Source organism: Panthera uncia, chromosome B4 (genome assembly GCF_023721935.1).
Source record: "Panthera uncia isolate 11264 chromosome B4, Puncia_PCG_1.0, whole genome shotgun sequence".
In the NCBI taxonomy this organism is placed as follows: Eukaryota; Metazoa; Chordata; class Mammalia; order Carnivora; family Felidae; genus Panthera; species Panthera uncia.
This window is the reverse complement of record NC_064809.1, coordinates 20,746,767-20,770,340: the sequence shown is the minus strand read 5'-3', so window position 1 is coordinate 20,770,340 and position 23,574 is coordinate 20,746,767. Positions and strand designations below refer to the sequence as shown.

At 42.3% G+C, this 23,574-nt stretch overlaps 1 pseudogene; it reads right to left on the bottom strand.

The window, feature by feature from the left end:
• Positions 1-22,295: 22,295 nt before the first annotated feature.
• Positions 22,296-22,393, bottom strand: LOC125920520 (uncharacterized; annotated as a pseudogene).
• Positions 22,394-23,574: the final 1,181 nt, after the last annotated feature.

Sequence of the window (23,574 nt, the reverse complement as noted above, 5' to 3'; positions counted from 1 at the left end):
GTCTCCCTCTCTCTCTGCTCATGCTCTGTCTCTCTGTCTCTCAAAAATTAATAAGTGCTAAAGAAAAAAAATTAAAAAGAATTAAACAGTGATGACTTTTTCACAACTCAAATGAAAATTTAGGTTGATGATAGTTTCCTCTGTTGGTCTTTATAGAGTTGTCTTTTTCTTAAATCTTTGACTCTTGCTATAAATTGTATATAGGCATTATTTGCCTATTAGAGACAGTATCTGATGTAACACAAAAGTATATATTTAATTCTTACATACTTACTCTATCCATATTTCATGGTATTTCATTAAAAAGCCTCATGAGCCCTGGGTGTTGTATGGAAACCAATTTGACAATAGATTGTATTTTAAAAATAAATAAATAAATAAATAAATAATAAAAAATAATAAATAATAAATAAATAAATAAATAAATAAAAAGCCTCACGATTTCTAGATGCTTTGCCACACGAAAGCATTAGAGAACCACTAATATAACTCTGCTATTAACTAACGTTAAACATTTTGACTGAACTCTGATTTTTATTGATAAGAATGTAAAATACACGTACATAGTGTGTATATGTAAAAACAGCTCACATTTAATTATGACGTTTTATTTTATTTTATTTTATTTTATTTTATTTTCATTTTTTAATCTTTATTTATTTTTGAGAGAGAGAGAGAATGACAAAGTGAGAGCAGGGGAGGAACAGAGAGAGCGAGGGAGACGCAGAATCCAAAGTAGGCTCCAGGCTCCGAGCTGTCAGCACAGAGCCGGGCACGGGGCTCAATCCCATGAACCGAGAGATCGTGACCTGAGCCGAAGTCGGACGCTTAACCGACTGAGCCACCCAGGCGCCCCTAATTATGACATTTTTAAATAGGACAAGTATTTTGGGGTGCCTGGGTGGCTCAGTAGGTGAGGCGTCTGACTCTTGATGTGTCTCAGATCATGAGCCCAGGATTGTGGAATCGAGTCCCAGATCAGGCTCCACGCTAAGCATAGAGATTCTCTCTCTTTTTCCCTCTGCCCCTCTCCCCCACTCGTGTTCTCTCTTTCTCTCTCTCTCAAAATAAAAATAAAATAAAATTGAACAAGGGGCGCCTGTGTGGCTCAGTTGGATAAGCATCCGACTTCGGCTCAGGTCATGATCTTACGGTTCGTGGGTTCAAGCCCTGCGTCAGGCTCTGTGCTGACAGCTCAGAGCCTGAAGGCTTCTTCGGATTCTGTGTCTCCCTCTCTCTCTCTCTCTGCCCCTCCCCTGCTTGTGCTCTGTCTCTCTCTCTGTCTCTCTCTCTCTCTCTCTCAAAAATAAACATTAATTTTTTTAAAAAAAATAAATAAAATTGAACGAGCGTTTTGACATCTGCCCCTCCCTCAACAGAAAATACATTTTGAGCAAAGTGCAAACTGATGTACGAGTTTGCAGGTCTTCTCGATCCGTGTCACTGGTACCCATAATAAGGCTCATTCAAACCCTTTTCCTTGTGTATTCATTTTGTCCTTACTTGCTTTTAACCACTGGGGATGTAGTTTCTTTCCTATTTAGCTGACGGGTGCCTCCCACAGTTTGGGTTTCAATCGCCCCCTCACGGATGTGTTGTCATTTTTCCCAGGAAAGTCCACATTGGTCTTTTTGGTACTGTCTTGTCTCCCAGCTCACTGGAAAGACCCTCAACGGCTCACTCCCCCTTCCCTCCGAATGGACAGAGCTCTGCGTTGGCGATCTGGCTCTACTTCAGTGGTTCTCAAACTTGGCTGCACGTTAGAATCACCTGGGAACCCTTTAACACCATCCCCCCTCTACCCCCACCCCCCACTCCCCACCAGTTAGGTTAGGGTGGTGGTGTGGGGTCCAGGCCGCCTTTTTTTTTTTTTTTTTTTTTTTTATGATCCACTGTATGTTTTTATTTTTTTATTTTTATTATTATTTTTTAAATTTACATCCAAATTAGCATAGAGTGCAACAATGATTTCGGGAGTAGATTCCTTAATGCCCCTTGCCCATTTAGCCCATCCCCCTCCCACACCCCCTCCAGCAACGCTCAGTTTGTTCTTCGTATTTATGAGTCTCTTCTGTTTTGGCCCCCTCCCTGTTTTTATATTAGTTTTGTTTCCCTTCCCTTATGTTCATCTGTTTTGTCTCTTAAAGTTCTCATATGAGTGAAGTCATAGGATTTTTGTCTTTCTCTGACGGACTAATTTCACTTAGCATAACGCCCTCCCGTTCCAGCCACGTAGTTGCAAATGGCAAGATTTCATTCTTTTTGATCGCCGAGTAATACTCCATTGTATATATATATACCACATCCTCTTTATCCATTAATCCATCAGTGGACATTTGGGCTCTTTCCATACTTTGGCTATTGTTGATGGTGCTAATATAAATATGGGGGTGCATGCGTCCCTTCTAAACAGTACACCTGTATCCCTCGGATACATGCCTAGTAGTGCTATTGCTGGGTCGTAGGGTAGTTCTATTTTTAGTTTTTTGAGGAACCTCCATACTGTTTTTCCAGAGTGGCTGCACCAGCTTGCATTCCCACCAGGCAGTCTTTTTAAAAGATCTCCAGGTGATTCTGGAATGTGTTGCCAAGGTTATAAACCACGGCTCTAGTATGTAGGTCTTACCTACATACTATAGCTGGCCTCTGCTGACTTCTCTAATACAGCATGATGCAGGGAGAACCATCCCCTTAAACCACCCTCCTAAATAAAACCTCAATGAATAAAACAAAACAACTATTAAGGCAGAGTTCATGTGATTTATGCCTGCTCACCCCCACATTCTTCAAGTCAGCTCTCCAAGCTTAGAATATAAGGACAAAGGAGGTAAAACAAACACAAACAAACAAACAAAGGCAATGAACGATCCTGACTATCTTATGAACTTTGCCATTATTCTTTAATGTTGGTTTTGCATATCAGTGACCAAAGCTGTTTTTAAACTTCTTACAAGTTTCGTATAGTTGTGGTTCTTCATTCAGTTTCATTCAGTCTGAATCATAAAATCCGAATTAAAACTTTCATTGTTTGTTTATCCAAAGCTGTGTAGACTGTAAAGTTCTCAGGACCAATCGCTACCCTTTTTCATTCATGTATCCCAGTGTCCAAGAGAGGCCCGAACCCTGAGTCACAGCCCTTCAATAAATCAATTCGTTAGGCCATTAACCCACAAATGGACAAATGCTGGGATGTGGAGAGCTAAGCACTTACTGAAGTCAAATCAGATAGAAGTTCACAGCTAAGGGCAGGTGGTGTATATTTACAACCCATGCACAGCTATCAGGAAGGAAATCAAGATAAATTCAGGCAACATGTCCCAAATTTCTGGTCATTTGTCAAAGGAGGTGAGTATAAAGATATACGTGGACATAGTTAAGTAACTAGGAAAAGCCAAGGATAATAAAAAGTCAAAGCAAATGACATGCATAGGTTGAATTACATACTTTCACAGAAGATTGAGACATTGTGCCCACTGAGAAAGCTCCATGGATTCGAGATAAACCTTTTAAAAAATATTTATTTATTTGTAAGAGAGAGAGAGAGAGAGAGAGTGCACAGGAGCAAGACAGAGAGACAGAGAATCCTAAGCCGACTCCACACTAACAGCACAGAGCCAGATGCGGGGCTCGAACTCACGAACCACAAGATCATGACCTGAGCCAAAGTCAGACACTTAACTGACTGAGCCATCCAGGCAGCCCTTGAGATAAACCTTTAACTACAGGCAGGATTTAGAAATGATAGAAGGAACAGCCACCTTCGGGACAGGAGAACGGCAGAGGCCAAGGATGGGAGTCAGGGGTGAATGTGGGGCAGGCTCGAGACGCAACAAGTCCTTGTTGGACCTGACTTGTTGGTCAGTCAAGCTGGGTCAGAAGTTTCCTGGCAGGGAAAATGAAGTCTGGGTATTTTCTTTAAATCTTTGGAGGGTGTGTGTGTGTGTGTGTGTGTGTGTGTGTGTCTGCTGGCAGAAAGTATGTAAGTGAAGAACCAGAAACTTGAGTCAATTTTTATTACTACAGTAGTCTAGGTGATAAGCATCTGGCAATGGGTGTACATGATAAGAACTAAAAAAAAAAAACATATGGAGCGTCTGGGTGGCTCAGTCAGTTAAGCATCTGACTTCAGCTCAGGTCATGATCTCAAGGTTCATGAATTCAAGCCCCGCATTGGCTTCCATGCTATCAGTGTGGAACTTGCTTCAGATCCTCTGTCCCCTTCTCTCTCTGCAACCCCCCCCCCCCCCCCACGCTCCCTCTCTCTCTCTCTCTGTCTCTCAAAAATAATAAACATTAAAAAAAAGAATAAATAGGGGCACCTGGGTGGCTCAGCGGGTTAAGCCTTGAACTCGGCTCAGGTCATGATCTCACAGTTCGTGAATTCGAGCCCCGCGTTGGGTGCTGTGCTGACAGCTCAGAGCCTGGAGCCTGCTTCGGATTCTGTGGCTCCCTCTCTCTCTGTCCCTCCCCTGCTTGCAGTCTCTCTCTCTCTAAAAAATAAACATTAAAAAAAAACAAGAAAGAAAAGGTATGACAGCAAGACACATTTAAGATGAAGAATCCATGGGACTTCAGGATGGTTGTTGTCTATGAAACAAAGGAAAGAGAAGAGACCAAGATGATTGTGAGGTTTAGTATCTAAATGATACTCTGCAGATCGGGAGACTGAAGGAAAACAGATCTCTCAGCATTCGAAGACACCATCTAGAAGCCTCTTGTAAGGATTATAATGATAATCTCAGGTACACAAGGTGGAAGTTAAAGTCTGTTCATTTCAATGATCAAATCTGAGGAGGATGTATCAATTACTGAGGTAAATTTAAGCAGACATTTGATGTCATTTGTTTTCAGAAGCACAGATGTACATTATTTTCAACGCAATTAGCTTCTAACTGAACGTATCCATTCCGATCTGTGACAGGCTTTCTAGTTTTATCAGAGAAAAAGATTTTCAGTGGGGCAGTCATGTATACAACGCATTCTGAAGATTTGTATCATCCTTGCATGTATAGACCAGGGTGCATCTTTAAGTAATCCAAATCAAATGCGACCAGAAGGTGAAAAAATGGGAATTCGTATCTGTACCAAATGCACATCCTGAATAAGTGTCGTTTGTTTTAACTCTTTCGTATAGTAAACCTGATGGAAACAACAGTATTCTTTCGTGGTGCAATGAGAAAGAAAATATCCTTTTTAAACACTGGTGGTAATGTTTCCGATTAATTACATGTCGCAGCAAACATGAACGGCAACTGCTTGTATCATTCAGTAATTCTGGTAAGGGGTCCCAGCATTCTCTGAATGAAAAGAATTGACTGAAGTCATTAGATCAGACTGCTTATATTTCCCCTTATCTGGGCCTTTATTTGTTGGGCCATCTCCCCGAATTCTGCTCTTCGTGATTAACATCCGTGTTCTACCCACACTCAAGGGTCTGCTCAAATATCACTCTCCCTTTTCTGAAGTTCTATTGCACTCACCGTCTTTATGCCTGTCTTCGTCCATTCAGACTGCCGAAACAAAAACCACCGACTGGGTGCCTTATAAACAACAGAAATGGATTTCTCACTGTTCCAGAGGCTGGAGATCTGAGGCTGGGGGGCCAGCATGGTGGGGTGAGGGTGCTCTCCCAGGTTGCAGACTTCTTGTTATGTTTTCATGCGGTAGGAGGGGGCAAGGGATTTCTCTTGGGCCTCTTTTCTAAGGGCACGAAGTTCATTACAAGAACCTATCGTCTCCTCAAGGCCCCACCTCCTAATAGCATCACTTTAGGGGGTAGGTTTCAACACCTGAATCGGGGAGGAAGACGTTCGTTCTTTGGCACACCTCCTTTAGACTGGTCATTTTCTATGCTTACTACTTGCTTTCTTTTACTTGTTTTCCTCCCCTAGCAACTGTGGAGGGATCTCCCTATGGAATGGAGGAACACGCTAAACGACCCTCGCGGTGGAAAGTACCAGGTAGATCCAGCGGGTGACCCATTCTACGGCTGGACATTCTGCAATTCAATTGGTCTTTCTCTTTAATGAGTCGGTACCATGCAAAGAGGGGTTGTGCCATATGACGTCATGCCTACAATCTGTAGTGATCAAGCATGTTTCATGGTTTTGGGTCAGAACCTGGTTTGGACAAACTAGGTAGAAAGGACTTTTTTAGGATAGTTGTGGAAATTGTAATATGAATGGGATGTTAGATAAGATGTCCGTAAGTTTATGGACATGAAAACCTGGAGACCATCAAGTGAAAAGAGCAATTAACAAGACCTGAGCCACCCAGGCTCCCCGCTAATGCTATTTTTTTTTAATTTTATTTTTTAATGTTTATTTATTTATTTTTTTGAGAGAGAGAGAGACAGAGCATGAACAGGGAGGGTCAGAGAGAGAGGGAGACACAGAATCTGAAGCAGGCTCCAGGCTCTGAGCTGTCAGCACAGAGCCCGACGCGGGGCTCCAACTCACGGACCCCGAGATCATGACCTGAGCGGAAGTCCGACGCTTAACCGACTGAGCCACCCAGCCTCCCCACTAATGCTATTTTTAACATTTCAAGAACAGCCCTTGTCCTAATCATTGGTTCGTACCTTTAACCATATCTCCATCTTTGGGTGGTTTTAATACTACCAGCCCTCATCTGCATACTCCCCATTAATTCATTTCTTCTCTGATTTGCCTCTCCATAATTATCCCGAGCACATTTGAAGGCGCCTTTTGGCAAAATCACACTGGGATCACCTATATTCTGAAAATATACCTATCTGATTTTTTTTTTGAACCGCCTTCAAGTAGATTAAGTTCCCTTTTTTCTTCCAACTTCTGTAGATGGTACTCTGTTATTTCCTATGACAAGAGAAGTGTTAGGCTAAGCTGGCTTCGTTCTTTTGGAAGTTACGTCCTTCTGTGCCTTCCCCTCTTCAGCCTATAGAATGATGGACTGCCCGCTGTCAGTCTCACGGACAGGCTGGGGCTGAGATTTTCCCAGCTAGAGTCCCTCCAAGGCCCAGTAGACCATTCGATGGCTAAGAAGAGACCATGTGAGGGCCCGGAGCACAAAGCAGGGGCCACGGCTGGGTTCTGGGAGCCACATGCCTCAGAATTTGGAATAGGAGAGCAGGTGAAAGCCAGTCAGAGGCTGAGCCTGACCAGAAAATTCTTCCAGTCCTTCATTTCAGGAGACAGAGGTAAGGGATACGAGAGTGGGTTACCCTGACACTTGGCCTTAGATTTATTTCAGATTTAGGTGTTAAATGCTTTTTGGCTTCTAAAAAGATTTTTCTCCTATACTTTTTATTATTATTTCTGATCTATTGTTTCTGCTTACTTTTTTCATAACGATAGTTTATGGACCCGCAGCTCTCCTTGGCGTCCTCTTTATTCCAATTATTGCCGTCAGAAGAAAACACAAAAGAATATCTTTGTGGCTTTGAGTTAGGCAAAGATTTCTTAGGCCATAAAAAGCACAAACATAAAAGAAAAAAAAATCAATAAATTGAACTTCGTCAAAATTAATATTTGCTTCTTGGAAAACACCAGAAAAAAATGAAAAGGCAAGCCACAGATTAGGAAAAAAATATGCATCATGTATTTCTGACAACTCACATTCAGAATATAAAAAGAACTCTTAAAACTCAGTAAATAAGAATAAAACAAGCAATCTGATTGGAAAATCAGCATAAGAGCTTGACGAGACATTTACAAAAGAATATTTGAATGGCCAACAGGCAGGTAAAAAAATGTTTAACATCATTGGTCAGTAGGGAAATACGAATTAAATCCATAATGAGATGCAACTACACGTCCACTAAAATGGCTAAAATAAAAATAACTGCTAATACCAAATGTTGATGAGGATACAGTGAGAATGTAAAATGGTACAATCCCTCTGAAAAAGTTTGACAGCTTCTTTAAAAGTAAAGTATGGATTTACCTTAGGTATGTACTAATTTACCAGCGTATGTTACCAACTTTTTCATTCCTAGGTACCTACCTAAGAAAAATGAAAACAAACGTCCATATGAAGACTTTTACACGAATGCCCATAGTAGCATTATTCATAATAACCCCCCCCAATGGAAACTATCCAAATGCTTATCTATGGATAAACAAAACGTGGTTTATCCATAAAAGTGACTCAACTGTAAATAGAAATGAGTTTCTGAAATACACATGAATGAATCTCAGAAATGCCATGCTAAATGAAAGAAGCCAAACACAGAAGAATATATACTATGTGATTCCATCGATTTGCCTTTCTATGAAAGGCAGACTGGAATGATAGAAAGCTGATCGGTGGTTTCCTGGCACAGGGGCTGAGGTGGGGGTAGGGATTGAAGGCAAAGGGGCACAGGAAAGGTCTCGGGGTGATACGAGTGTTCTAAAACTTGATTGTGGTTGCCCAACTGTGTATATTTCTCAAAACCCACCGAACTGCATGCCTACAATGGGCAATTTTTATTGAGTGTTAAATATACATCAGTGACACTGTAAAAAATATATATTATTTCCTTCACATTCTAAATCATTTCCTCAAGCTCGTTAGGTACACATGATCCCACTTTCTGCCGTGTTAGTTGGAATACTAATTTTTATTGCTCTCAATTAAAGTTTTATTTCAGTGTGTGTGTGTGTGTGTGTGTGTGTGTGTGTTTATTCCAAACATCCTCTTTTACTGAGAACTAAGGAACTATTAACTATTAACTAAGTTAACTATTAACTACACATTTTTCTTCCGTTTCATGAACAAATCTATTTAACGGGGAAAGGAGGGGGGAGATTTTTCTCTAAGCATTTATAAATTATAAATTTGCTAGTGAATTTGTTCACAATTCTTTGTTTTCTACTTTCTCATTTTACAGTGTGATTTGTTGGCCTTCGATGAATAAGTTGGGAGCTTGTTTTCCAGGCTTCAAAGGCGAGACAGAAAGGCTCAGGGTGGGTGGAGAAGAGGGTCTGTGGGACTCAGGATCTCAGAGCACAGAGCAGAAGGCAGGAGCCCACGGAGCCTTGCACGCCACCCCCTGCCTGGGGAGCAGGCCTGTGAGTGTGGCCCAAGGACAGGAAAACTGGGCAGTATTCTACAAGCCCTGATTCCCCGACACAGACAGCAGAGATGGGCTGAGAACAGCTCCGGCAGGGACAGAGCGAGGAGAGGCTAGTGAGGGTGCTGGGTCACATCCGGGGCAGAAAACTGGAGAAATGCCTACAGACAGAATCTGGACCGGTTTCAGTTCTTCTGATTCTCACAGGGGCTCCTGGAAACTCTCTTGTTTACGCATGGACATATAGGAGGCTGAGCGAGTCCACAGGCTCCCCGCCCTCCCCCAGTCCCCAGCCCCCCCCCCCCCCCCCCCCGGGGCTCCCTGTTGTGGCTCCTGAAATCCCTGTGCTCTCGAGATGCAAATGTCCTTAAGGAGGACATTTTTTCAAAGGAAAAAAAAAAATCCTGACAGCATCCTGCGGTCTCTAAAGAACACTTGCCTTTGGTTCTCCTCGGGTGGACCTGTATGTTCCTAACAGATACAGAATGAAATAAGTTTCTGAGTTGTACCATACGAGGAACCGCAGTTAGAAAAGGGTGCCTGGGTGGCTCAGTCAGTTAAGCCTCTGACTTGGGCTCAGGTCATGATCTCTTGGTGGGTGAGTTCAAGCCCTGTGTGGGGCTCTCTGCTGAGAGAGAGGCATACTTTGGCTTGTCTCCTGTCCTCTCTCCCTCAAAAAAAAAAAGAAGAGGAAGACAGAAACTTAAAAAAGATTTTTTTAAGGTATTAAATCCAATTCTTCCCTTCTAAATTCCATCCTCACCGCCCCACCCCCCCATCCCCTGCCTCCTCTTTTCTCATTTCTTTGACCAAACAATTGCATGCTATCTGCACCCCCCTGCCCCACCGCCCCGGTACAGGTCTGCTCAGTGAGCTAGTCCCTCCGTGCAGCACGGAGCCCACATTAAAGAGTATCTTTGTGTTTCCAATGTCCTTGCCCCCCCCGTGACTGTTCCTCCGCTATCGTTAAGCGACGAAGTGGGACGAGAGAACGCGGAAGCCTCTCAATAGACCCTCGAGTGCAGGTGGACAGGGAGAAATACGAATGTCTTCGGGGATCCTTCCAGAAAGTGGGAGGGAACAAAGGACTTGAAGAACAAATGGGCTCTGAGAGAGTCTTAGGAAAAAGAAGCCGCATCCACTGATGACCAGAGGAAGGAGGAGACGGTTATTATCTAAAGATTCAGAAAGACCAGCATGTCGTTCTGGCCCAGTGCCAGGCACACGTGATGCTCTGGCAAGAATGATCAGAGATCTTCTGGGAAAGCACGGACCGCATGTGTGCTGAAAATGTGTTCTTTCTCTGGGTTTGAGGTGACAGACAGCCACATCACACACCATCCCTTTTTCCATCCTGGTTCCAACCAGGCAATAAACCCGATCATCACCCAGTCTGTCTCAACCATGTGGTTTCTCTAGCCAGCTGAACAAAATATTTTCAGAATGTGGGATGTAAACAAGGGTCCTACTGTTAGCAATTCCGTGTCATTTACTCGGGGTTTATTTTATTTCACTTTAAGTCGCCTTTGAATTCAAAAGATGGCCCGCCTGCGTGATGCATGGAAACAAATCAGAAATATAGATTAGAATGGCGACTGATTAGTTAGCTGTGCAAGTGTCTGTGTAAATGGAAGGAGGGGGGAATCTATTATGCTCCTGGGGTATTGCTTCCCCGCAGAAAATTCAATTGTGAAGAGGGCTTTAAAAGCAATGACTTTAGTCATCTGTGTTCCCTACACAGTGGTTACAGTAAATGCTAATAGAATTCCTAGGCAGACCTCCGCCGGTGCTCATGCGACACAGCTTCACAAAGAAAAACAGGGAGCGGTCCCGAGATGCGAGAGAAGTCCCACAAATATGCATTAGCAGACCGCGATCACAAAACGTGTGTCTCTCACGCTATTGAAGGTGTTTTTCACGAAAACACAATTTTCCAGGTCCATTATTCCCTGTTGTTTGAAAGTATATATCTACGGTGTATGTTGCTAAGTGATAAAGGTTGTGTGACGCTTCTGGTACTCGCTGAGAATCCAAATCAAGACTTGCCTTGGTTTATAAATTTCCTCTGAAACACTTTCCGTCTTCCAAATCGATAGAGAGCTAAATGAGGCATAACAATTTCATTATTTACCCATGGGCCTAGACGATTGATGGTTTCCTGGCCCGGCGCCATGAATTATGCATTTTCTAAAATTTTGTTGACACTTCATAGTTCCACTACCCACCTTTTTTATATTATTTGGAAGCCGGTCAGCTAACGTGAAAATGAGCTCGATTATACGTTTCTTTGAATTTTTCACGGTATCGCCTGAGGGTGGTTAAGTGGCGATCCTGGGGTCACAGATGAGTCGGGCGGCAGCAGACGTCCCCTTGAGCTCACCACCTTCCCTCTTCAGTCGCCTCTTGGTCCTGCACTCACAAGTAATTGGTTTCCAGCTCACCTAATTAGTCTCATCACACTTTGTCAAGTGAAACCAGCTGTATCGTAACTCACAAAAGAATCTTCCTCTGACTGCAACCCCAAGGAATAAGGAATAACGGTGCCCTGCAAGTTGAGGCACCTAGAGGCAAGGAGGAACAATCACCTTGAACCACAAATGATCTGGATCATTTGGCAGAAGGAAAGGCAGCTTCCTCTCACAGGTGAGATCTGGAAGAGTTTTCATCTGAGAAGGGGAATCGGATAGCTCGAGAATGGGGACTTAAGGCATGCCGGGAAACATGGGGAGAGGCTAATCCGTGCTTTGAATCGAGTGACTCTGCAGACAGGTTTTGGTACCACACCTGAGCGCCCTGACAAACAGTGGCATTTCACTGTTATCCAGGAAAGCCCTGGAACCAAACAGGACCCTCCTCCCGGGCGACAGGCTCAAGTTTGATTTTCCTACACGTTTCTGGTTTCTTTTATAAACAGGAATTGCAACCCAGGCTCTCATTAATTTGTTCTGAAAACAGATCATTCCTGATCAGCTATAAAATAATTATTGTCCGTCTTGTTGGATTACTGCCCTCCACTCTTCTATGTTTTATGTGTCCAGGATTTCCTATTTTTCACTGCATTTGCTTCTTTTAATTCCTTATAGTACATGCATGAGCAATACAGAAATCTGACTTTAATTAGGCATCTGCTCGAAAGCCACATCTTGAGTATTTCAGCGAGAACTGTTTTCATTGTGAATAATTCTCACTGAGAGAAGAGTCTTTCTTGATCTAACTTGAATCTCCTTGATCTAAATTAAAACCATGCCTGCCCGTTTTAGCATGAGGAGAAGCATTTATTCCTTCTACTTTAATTCCAATTTGGCCCATGCAGGATGGGACATCTGCCTATACCCCATCAAGGCATGTGGGGGAAAACCTGACGTCCTTGATATCCAATAGGCCACGTTTCACCCATGAAGAGTCACTATGGTGTCTTACTCAAACCATTCTTTCCTGCATGAATGAGAAGAGCCAACATTCCCCTCTGTTTCCTGTCCCCTGAGTGTCCCAACATCCACTAACAGCCATCCCGGACCCATCTCTGCAAGGAGACCCTAAGGCCTGGAAATCTTCAAAGAAAGAAGACACGAACCTGACTTTGACCCTAGGTTGGACTCTCATTCTCTAACACAGTTTTCCTGGGTTAGGGGTGGAGAAGCAGGGGAGGAGAGAGAGGTTTTTCTGGCTGTTTTAATAAGTGTGCCTGTTGGTCTCCATGAGATAGGTCTTAATTGAGCGCATCTGCTAAAGGCTGGAAGCGACGGTCTCAGACCCTGCTATCGTCTGAATGTTTGCGTTCCCCCCGAAATTCGTATGTGGAAATCCTGATGCCCAATGTGATGGTATTAGGAGGTGGGGGTCTTCGCAAGGTGATTAGGTCGTGAGCCCTTGTGAATGGGGTTAGTGCTCTAAAGAGACCCCACAGAGCTTCCCTGTCCCTTCTACCTTGTGACACTAAAATGAGAAGTCTACACCTGGAAAAGGGTCCTCACCCAACCAGGCAGGCATCCTGATCTTGGACTTCCAGCCCCAAGAACTCCGAGAAATACATTTCTGTTGTTTGTAGGCCACCTGATATGTGATACGTTTGTTCTATAGCAGCCTGAATGGACTAAGACCTCAACATCTAATATCTGCACATTCTCTAAAGAGGCTATGGTTTTTATAATTGTTTTACATGCCAAATAAGGGCTGGTGGAGTTTTTGGCCCAGAACTTGGAGGTGTCTGTCCTCCAGAAGTTTCCATTTCATCTCCATCGATTAAATGACTCAGGGTATGTAACTATTCTTGGTAGGTCTTGTTTTATAAGATATTAATAATTGTAGAGCTTCCCTTCTGGATAGTTCTCTGTTCTCAAATGTGATTCTGAGAGTGTTCACAGCATCTGCGAAGGTCTCATCGAAATGCAGTCCTCCTTCTTGATCTTGCAGAGTCAAAACTTTGCATCTGTGCTAACCTTGAAAAATGGCATCTTTGTCTAGGCACCACTCTGGCCATTCTTGGGGCACCTGCGATTGTCTGGCATTCTCTGCCCTTCTCACCCTTCTAGCAGAATGCCCCGTGAGCAGCTCTCCCCGATTGAGACACGTATGTGGCATGGATTTTAGCCCTCAGCCATCTTTTCTTGCTATTTAAAGAACAGCTTACAAATCAGGGAGTCAAATTACTCAAGAGGTTTGATTAAAAGGTCATTGGCTGGTTCAAACCTTGGTGCTGAAGAGAATTTTCATGATTACACTATCTCCAGATTTTTTTCTTCCAATTTTTGGTAAAAACGGCTTGAGGTTATGTTTCATAACATATTGCGGTACCACCCTGCTCCAGCCTCCTGAATCCTTTTTAAAAATTTTGATTTCTTACATCTATGAATTGACCATTGAGCGGTGTTCTTTCAGGCTGAACTCATAGAGTGTTTAGAAAGGGTGTAGATAAACTCTTTTTCTCTCTCAAAGGCAATTGGCAATTACCCAACAAATCCTTCAAGGGACTCACGAATAAAATTCATGTCATTTTCTTATTTGAAAGAGAACACATACTGCTCGCATAGTATTGAAATTAAGAAGAAAACATAACATTCTATTGAATAAAAACAACAAATAATAAAAATGTATGCATTGGTTCTGTATTATGGACCAGTTAGAAGACCCACAGAGCGGGGTGCCTGGGTGGCTCAGTCAGTTGAGTGACTCTTGATTTCGGTTCAGGTCATGATCCCGGGGATGAGGTGTTGAGTTCCATGTTGGCTCCGTGCTAAATGTGAAGCCTGCTTTGGATTCTCTCTCTCTCTCTCTCTCTATCTCTCTCTATCTCCTTCTGCCCCCTCCCCCACTCGGGCTCTCTCTCACTCTCTTTCTAAAATAAAATACATTTTTAAAAAAATAAAAAGAAGACCCAGAGAGACAAGACAAATAGAAAAAGATTTCAAAAAATTAGAAAACCAGAGGGAGACAGAGTTATAGGAAAAAAACAAAACAAAAAATACCATACGCACACAAGGAAAAGCAAGAGAGGGGAGTTCAGACAAACCAGGAGCGTAAGCTTTAAATAGTAACAGCCAACAGTGGCTTTCTAATGTGTTGCCATTAAACAATGACACCTTTTCACAACTGGAACATAAATGAAGGAGTTGTCTTCGGGAACTTTACTCTCAGAGCAGACACTTGAGGTAGAACTTGAGGACCAGTGTTCTCCCCGCCTTGCTTTAAAGAGAGAAATGTCAGAAAATAGAACTAAATGTGTGGTATTTGGAGATTGATGGACGATCGAAAGGCAGTAGGAAACCCACAATGGAGACACAATGGAGTCTGAGCCGGTCCTCCCCATCCTGCAGCGCCCTCCCCACTTTGCTTCTCTCAGAGTGTTCCAGGAGCCCACAGGCCCCCCCCCCTTTCTTAGACATCGGTGAAGCTGAGATACAATGAGGCACGGAAGGTGCTGGAGCCAGTTCATGCTGGCTGGTGAGAACCAATGATTACATTTGCGGGAGTTCTGCAAACTGGCTGTTAAACGTAATCATTGTAAAAATTAAATTCTACCAATGGGCCATAAATAAACTATATTCAAAGCAACGGGAAGAAATACTCAAAACTCATCATTTCCTAGTTATTTTGCTACCTTTTAGTTTTACCTACGACATCACAATAATTGCCTTTATTTAACCTGTATGATGGGAATACTATAAGGGCATATGTACCTCTTTCCCACTCCGTGTTAAAGGAAGTCATACTGCTGGCTTAAAATCAGCCATGTTGGGAATATTTGCACCCTGGAAATCAGCAAATGCTACAAATCAGGGCTTTTTATTTTTTAGAGAACTAGCTGTTGAACGTTGACCAGCACATCACTGGATAGAGGGGAAAGTCAGATGCCATCGCCAGATTTCCCAGAGAAGAATAAAATTCTGGAACTACTTGAAAGCAATGGAGGGGTCAAGTGTACCTTAAAACAACTCCTAAGTTATGAGTCTAGATCGATTTTACTGATTCCGTCACAAGTGTAAAAGTTGCTATTTTGTATGAAGATAGAAAGTATAGAACAAAAGGAAAAGGTGGGAGTTGCCAGTATCCCAGAGAGCATTAATGGCTCTCCCCCCTGCTGTACCGTGTTCACGACTGAGCCACTGGTCACAATAAGTCATCTGAGTAAGCCCAGATGAACACAGGTTAAATGTGAGCACCTTGGGACCAATCCTCAAATCAACCTACTTACCGCCCAACCAGACCAGAAATACTGCCATCTTGGCTCCGTGCTGTCAGCACAGAGCCAGATGCGGGGGCTTGAACTCAAAAACCGTGAGATCATGACTTGAGCCGAAACCAAGAGTCAGATGCACAACTGACTGGGCCACCCGGGCACCCCTGTGTGTGTGTGTGTGTGTGTGTGTATTTTAGACGATTTCCGAAAACAAGGAAACTATGTAGAATTCCAATTAAAAAATAGGCACTACAAAATAATTACGTGCATTTTGCCAACTAATACGTATCAGCCATTCCTTTTGAGCACATACTATACTATCCTTCAATTTTTCTCTTTATTACTCAGCAGTTAAGTACATCTCTGAAAGCTACAGTTGACCAGATAGATAGATGATAGATAGATAGATAGATAGATAATAGATAAATAGACCATTTTCCTGGCATATAAAATACTTTTACTCAGTTTACCCAATAGACTCTAAGCTCCCAAGGGCATTTTCCTCTTGCTTAAAAACTAAAAACTTAAAAACACTGGATCCATTATTTCCTGTACATAAGTGCCTTATAAGAGCCAGGCCTATGAGAAGGAAACTATCTGTCTGTATGACGTATTTTAAAGGGTGCCATGAAAACCCCTTTACTGCCCAAATACTCCTCACTTCGCTGAAGCACAGGATACATGTTTAATAATTTTGAGTGGACCTTTTATGAAAGAGAGTTTTATTGGCTAAGATCTATCTTGGCTAAGTCCAGTCCCAAGAAAATGACCTATGATCTAGGCAAAAAAGGGGCAAAAAACAGGTAAGGAGTATCAGAAGCAGAAAGAAAAACTTTGAAAAGAGATGTGAGGAGATTTTTTGAAGGCAAACTCTGATTATTTTTTTAAGTTTTTTTTTAGTAATCTCTACACCCAACATGGGGTTCGAACCCACAACCCTGAGATCAAGAGTCACGTGCTCTTCTGACCGAGCCAGCCAGGCATGCCTGATTCTTTTTAAATTTGGCTAAAGATCGTTTTTTTTTAATATATATATTTTTAATGTTTATTTATTTTTGACAGAGACAGAGCGTGAGCAGAGTAGAGGCAGAGAGGGAGAGAGGGAGACACAGAATCCGAAGCAGGCTCCAGGCTCTGAGCGGTCAGCCCAGAACCCGACATGGGGCTCAAACTCACCAACTGGGAGATCACGACCCGAGAATTCAGAGGCTTAACCGCCTGAGCCACCCAGGTGCCCCTAGCTAAAGATCGTTTAAAAACTAACAGACTGTGGGGACACCTGGGTTGCTCAGTCGTTTAAGCGTCCGACTTCGGCTCAGGTCACGATCTCGCGGTCCGGGAGTTCGAGCCCCGCGTCGGGCTCTGTGTTGACTGCTCAGAGCCTGGAGCCTGTTTCAGATTCTGTGTCTCCCTCTCTCTCTGACCCTCCCCCGTTCATGCTCTGTCTCTCTCTGTCTCAAAAATAAATAAACGTTAAAAAAAAAATTTTTTTTTTTTTAAATTAAATAAATAAATAAATAAATAAAACTAACAGACTGTGAACTGAGATGGATTTTCTGGTTGGTGACTTGACACCCGCCATGTCCCCAGTGTGCCATGTGGAAGCTAACTGGGATTAGGGCCGTCATGAAGCAAGCTCTGGTTCTCAAGAGGCTGCAGTTCTGTCCAGCTATGCTGTAAGGCGCTGAAAGAGCATTGTGTTTGTGTCCAGTTGCGTGTGAGGGCACCACAGGAAGACCTGGCCTTTATCCCACTCTTGGTGTAAGTGCTGAGTTCAGCAATGGTGGCTTGCGGGTCTAGGATTGCCTCTTTGCAACCACCGTGGCTCTCCTTTCAAAACGAAGACACCAAGTTGAGACCCATATTTTCTCCTTTTAAAAGTCTTTCGATTTCTCGGGGCGCCTGGGTGGCTCAGTCGGTTGAGCATCCGACTCTTGATTTCAGCTCGGGTTATGGTCTCACAGTTCATGAGTTCGAGCCCCCTGAGGCAGGCTCTGTGCTGACAGTGTGGAGTCTGCTTGGGATTCTCAATCTCCCTCTGTCTTTCTGCCCCTCTCCCACTCACAAGTATGCGAGTGCCTTCTCTCTCTCTCTCTCTGACTCTCTCTCTCTTTTTTTTTTTTTTTAATTTTTTTTTAACGTTTATTTATTTTTGAGACAGAAAGAGACAGAGCATGAACAGGGAAGGAGCAGAGAGAGAGGGAGACACAGAATCCGAAGCAGGCTCCAGGCTCTGAGCTGTCAACACAGAGCCCGACGCGGGGCTCGAACTCACGGACCGTGAGATCATGACCTGAGCCAAAGTCGGACGCTTAACCGACCGAGCCACCCAGGCGCCCCGACTCTCTGTCAAAGTAAACAAATAAACTTTAAAAATCTTTAGATTCTTGAATTCTCTTCTGATTTCTCAAAATCTGAAGTTAATGACCCTACCCTAACTATAGTCAATTTCCCGAGTATCTACCATTTATAAGAGGTACTTCCTTCCATAAACTAATTTCACTTCCTGTCCTCCCTTCAAAAAGAATGTAAACTCAAGTTTCTGATGAAATCAACCTTTATGTTTAAAGATTGGGGGTGGAAAGTTCTTTCCTTAATAATGTCATCTGTATCATTTCTTTCCCTACTAAGAAAGGGGAAACAATTTAGTGGGCTTTTTTTTTTTTTTTTTTTTTTTGGTCACATTTACTCTGAATTCATCATAATTCAACAAGGAATAGTCTGACTTACCTTTGAACTACTTACAAAGAAAGGGCTACATAAGTAAAAAAATAAGCAAGATTATAAGGACAACAACTAGCCTACCTAAGCTATGAACTTTCAGCAACTTTATGAGAATACATTTGCTTGCCAATGAGTGTTAAAAAATATAAATACATCACTAGTGGGAATGTAAAATAATACAAGCACTTTGGAAGGCAGTTCATCAGTTTCTTAAGTTAAACATATGCTTACCATATGATCCAGCAATTTTCCTCCTAGGTATCTACCCAAGAGAAATGAAAACATGTCTGTCCAATGACTTGTGTCCATGACTTGTACACATGTTCACAGCAGCATTATTAATGAGAAGCAAAAAGCTGGAAACACCCCAAAAGTCCATCAGCTGGTGAGTGGGTAAATAGGTTGCGGTATATCCATTCAATCTGCCAATAAAAAGAAAAGAACTGCTAATACATTCGACAGCGCAAATGCGTCTCAACAGGATCACTCTAAGTGAAAGGAACCAGACACTAAGACTACATATTGTGTGATTCCATTGATATGAAATTTATAGAAGGGGTAAAACTATAGAGACAGAATATAGATCAGTGGTTACTGGGGATGAGGTGGGAGTGGGGACCATCAGCGAATGGGTGTGAGAGAAACTGGTGGGATGATGGCAGTGTTCTAAAGCTGGACTGTGGTGATGATGATTGCATGTCTGTATAAATTTATTTACACTTATCTAGATGCCACTTAAAATGGGTGATTTTTAGGGTCACCTGGTGGCTCAGTTAGTTGAACATCCAACTCCTGATTTCAGCTCAGGTCATGATCCCAGGGCTGTGGGATTGAGCCCCACATTGGGCTCTACACTGAATGTGGAGCCTGCTTGAGATTCTCTCTCTCTCCCTCTGCCCCTGTCCCCCACTGTGCCTTCTCTCTAAAATTAAACAAAAAAATTTTTTTTTAATGGGTGAATTTTATACCATGTAAATTATGCCTCAATAAACCTGCTTTTTATTTTTAATTTTTTAAATTTCTTTAATGTTTATTTATTTTTGAAAGAGAGAGAGAGAGAGAGAAGAGTGTGAGCAGGGGAGGGGCTGAGAGAGAGGGAGACACAAAATCCGAAGCAGGCTCCAGGCTGTGAGCGGTCAGCACAGAGCTGGATGCGGGGCCCAAACTCATAAACAGTGAGATCATGACCTGAGCAGAAATCGAATGCTTAACAGACTGAAACACCCAGGTGCCCCAGTAAAGCTGCGTTTTAAAAGAAAAAAAAAAAAAAACCATAGTAGCAGGAAAAATAAGAAAATCTCTATCTATTTGCCTTTACAAAAAGAAACACAGAAAGAATAAACCAGAAAACCATGAAGCTGGTTAACTCTAAGGGGAATGTAATGGAAATGCCCCAATATAAAAGAGAGAGCAGACTGAAACAAAGCAGCCTGGTTAGATTTCAAATGAATAGTATAACAACACAGAAGGAAAATAGAAAAAAAGGAGGACAAGCCAAGCAATGTACAAACAGTATTTGACTATATGTAACACCCTCGGTTTGTGGTGGGGTAAGAGGGCATGGAGGACATTACAGTTAAATCCTGTACTCTTTTCAGTAGGTTTGTTTTGTATAGAGGCAAGGAGGAAGCAATTCTGAGATTATTTTAGATCATGCAATTGAGCAAATAAGTAAATATATTGTTTGGGGGATCCAAGGTTCTCACCGAAAAAAAACCCAAAAGCCACGTGCAAATAAGTATGGAAGAGAAGAAGGCAAGAAGAAACCTCATAGGGATAAATGAAATTGAAATTATGAATTCATTATTTCCAAAAAATGTGTCCTCGTGAATATGTACTTATGTATATACAAAAATGTCCATGGATATTTGTACGTGTATATGTACATGTATAAATATCCATTGACTTTCTTGTTCACCCAGCTGAAAAGTACAAGAAGCAAAGATTCTCTGGGAACAATGAGCATACCTCCCACCCAGATCTTGGTGTCTGATACCTTCTCTCATCAGAAGGAACCGAAGGTCTTCCTAGAAATGGCTGAATTCAGGGCTGGGGCAGGTAGATACAACAAACGCCTGGAAAATCTTTTTAGGCCAGAGATTAAGGAAGTACTCAACATGATGAAGGGGGTGGACATCACATATCACAGGGTTGCAGGAGCACCTGGGGACTCCACCGGCCAAACCTGGGACAGTTAGAGCACCGAAATAATTAAATACAATAGTGAATTGTAAATTACTGAAAAAATAGGTATTTGGGAGTCTATACCTGTGATAAATATGTAAATAGCTGGTGGGTTCCCGCTTAAAGTAGAATACTAAGTGTCAAATGATCAATGAGAATGGAGTTAAATGCTTAACCAACTGAGAGTTGGAAAATAACCATTTTATACCATGGAAAAGAACCATTTTGCAACCATCGTAGGAAAGACCCATTCAGCAGAAATCAATGGATGGACCTTTTTTTTCTTTTTTTTTTAAGAAAGAGAGAGAGAGCATGCATGAGCAGGGGAGAGGTGGGGAGAGGGGCGACTGAACCACTCAGGCTCCCCCAGGTGGAAATTTTGTTGAGGAACAGGATGTGATTGCATTGACTTAAATCATCTCCCCACAGATTGCATATATATGTGTGTGTGTGTGTGTGTGTGTGTGCGCACATATATGAAGGAGATGAATTCAGTAGGTAGATAAAATGATAACAGTAGGTAAGTCTCGGTAAGCAGTACAGAGATAGTCTTGGTAATATTCTTACTCATGCAACTTTTCTATATTTGAAATAATTTGCAAATAAAAAGCTTTAAAATTTTTTAGTGTTTTTTTTCTTCTTTTCTATTTCATTTTATTATTTTTTTTTTAATATTTATTTATTTTTGAGACAGAGAGAAAGCATGAACGGGGGAGGGTCAGAGAGAGAGGGAGACACAGAATCTGAAACAGGCTCCAGGCTCCGAGCTGTCAGCACAGAGCCCGACGCGGGGCTCGAACTCGTGGACCGCGAGATCATGACCTGAGCCAAAGTCGGACGCTTAACGGACTGAGCCACCCAGGCGCCCCTTTCATTTTATTTTAGAGAGAGACAGCAAGCACAGGGGGGAGAGCAGAGGGAGAACCTTAAGCAGGCTCCACACTCAGCACAGAGTCTGACATGGGGCTCGATCCCATGCCCCTGAAATCATTGCCTGAGCCAAAATCAAGAGTCAGATGCTCAACTGACTGAGGTGCCCCTCCAAAAAAAAGGTTTAAAAATTCAAGGAAACTCTCTCTCTCCCCCTCGCTCTCTGCCCCTTGCTCACCCACACCCTCTCAAAATAAATTTTAAAAAAATCTGAAGAAACGATCTGGAAGTTGTCCTCTGCCTGCTCCCCCGCAACCCCTCTTCCAAGGAGTGGCCCAATGGTAAAAGTTTTGTATGTGTATTTCTAGACATACTTCTTTTTCTTGTTTAAGATGTTAAGTAACCTCTACCCCCAACATGGGGCTTGAATTTACAATCCCAGGATCACGAGTCACATGCTCAACTGACTGAACCAGCCAGGCACCCTCCTAGACCCATTTTTATGCATTTTTTTTCCTATGATAAAACTTACGTAACATAAAATTTACTCCGTTAGCCTGTTTTTTTTCAGTGTTTATTTTTGAGACAGAGAGAGACGGAGCGGGAGCTGGAGTGGGGCAGAGAGAGAGACAGACAGACAGACAGAATCCGAAGTTCTCCAGGCCCTGAGCTGTCAGCCCAGAGCCCCACGTGGGGCTTGAACTCGTGAACCATGAGATCACGACCTGAGCCAAAGTTGGCGCTTAACTGACTGAGCCACGCGGGGGCCCCCATGTTAACCATTTTCGAGTGACCTGTGTTCAGTACAAAAGGGTGGAATGCTTCTCAATTTGCATGTCATCCTTGTGCAGGGGCCATGCCGATTTTCCCCGTGTTATCCAAGTTTATATGCTGACAAACTGAGCACTCCGTGCATTTATAAATGTACAGGTTCCAACATTAAAACTGTAGGCATACTGTGCAAGGGAGGAAAAAGAAAAAAAATGAAGGTGAAAGAATGCTTTTCCTAGTCAAACAAAAACAAAACCAAAATTGACACTTGTATGCTGCAAGAATTTTAGGGGAACTTTTCAGGCAGAAAAAAAATGATAACAGGTGGAAATTTTATTCCACGCAAAGGAATAAAGAACACCAGAGATAGTAGAAATGGGGAAGAAAACAAAAACATTCTTTTCTCCTGCTTAATTTCTTTAAAAGATATTTGACCAAAGCAAACGTGATAAAGTGTGTGGGGTTTATAACATATGCACAAGCAAGATGTATGACGACAATTTCACCAAAGACAAGAGGAGGAAAATGGAAGTGTGCTGTTTTAACTACGGGTTTAAGTGCACTGTTCTCACATGTCACGTGAAATGCTGTAAGATTATTTAAAAGGAGACTATGGGGGCTCTTGGCTGGCTCAGTCAACAGAACCTGTGACTCCTGATCTCAGGGTTGTAAGTTCGAGCCCCATGTTGGGTGTAGAGATTACTTAAAAAATAAAATCTTTAACGGGCACCGAGGTGGCTCAGTCAGTTAAATGTCCGACTCTTGACTTCGGTTCAGGTCATGGTCCTGGGGTCATGAGATCGAGCCCCGCATCGGGCTCCATGCTGAACACGGATCCTGCTTGGGATTCTCTCTCTCCTTTTCCCTTTGCCCCACACCTCCACTTGCACTGCTTACTCTCTCTCTCTCTCTCTAAAATAATAAAATAAAATAAAATAAAATAATCTTTTAAAAAATAAAAATAAAGGTAGACTATGATTAGTTACGATTCGTTAGATATTGTAAGTCCTAGACCAAGCACTAAAAACAACTTTCAAAGAAAATATAACTAGTAAGCCAGTAGTGGAGAGAAATGGAATCATGAAAAAATTAGGTTAATACAAATGAAGAAAAAACAAAAATAGAGCAAAGAGTATATTGAGATAAGTGGAAAACAAATACTAAAATGCTAAATTTAAGCCCAATCACATCAATAATTACACTGAATGTAAATGGTATATATACATATATACATATATATGTATACATATATACATACATATATATACATACATATACATACATATATACATATATACATATATATACACATATG